The following is a 439-nucleotide window of genomic DNA, read 5'->3' as shown; positions in this document are numbered from 1 at the left end:
ATCAACGTTTTTCTCAGCTCACGGTTGAAGATCTGCCTGAGGTCCCAACATCCGAAGAAAATGCTGAAAAGTTGGATCTTCCCAACGTACCAACCAAAAAACCTGTTGCAGCTGATGATGCCATTGAAGAAGATGCTGTAATTGTTTCATCTGATGCCTCCACAAAGAGAAGAGGTCTCTTTTTCTCTTTCTCTCTCTCAAACAAAAAGAAAAGAAAAGAAAAAGTTACCCTTTTAAATCTACTGGTTTCATAACACATTAAATTTGTTGAATGCAGTTATGGAAGAACCATTGCCAGCATAAGTGTTTGGTATACTTGATCGAGGTTGGTGAAGTGGTTTGAGCTGAGACTCTGTTATTTGCTTTTGTTATTTATTATGTCTCATTCACCAATATCATGTTGTACAGACACTTCCTTATGCACATATATAAATTTATT

At 36.7% G+C, this 439-nt stretch overlaps 1 long non-coding RNA gene across 1 annotated transcript; it reads left to right on the top strand.

Moving 5' to 3' along the window:
• Nucleotides 1–13: 13 nt before the first annotated feature.
• Nucleotides 14–439, top strand: LOC111787293. Its single transcript, XR_002813939.1, has 2 exons — nt 14–174; nt 278–439. It is a non-coding gene; the product is annotated as an uncharacterized LOC111787293 (long non-coding RNA).

This window comes from Cucurbita pepo, unplaced genomic scaffold (assembly GCF_002806865.2).
Source record: "Cucurbita pepo subsp. pepo cultivar mu-cu-16 unplaced genomic scaffold, ASM280686v2 Cp4.1_scaffold009330, whole genome shotgun sequence".
Taxonomy (NCBI): domain Eukaryota; kingdom Viridiplantae; phylum Streptophyta; class Magnoliopsida; order Cucurbitales; family Cucurbitaceae; genus Cucurbita; species Cucurbita pepo.
Note: the sequence above shows the minus strand (reverse complement) of the source record. Positions and strands in the feature narration are given on the sequence as shown.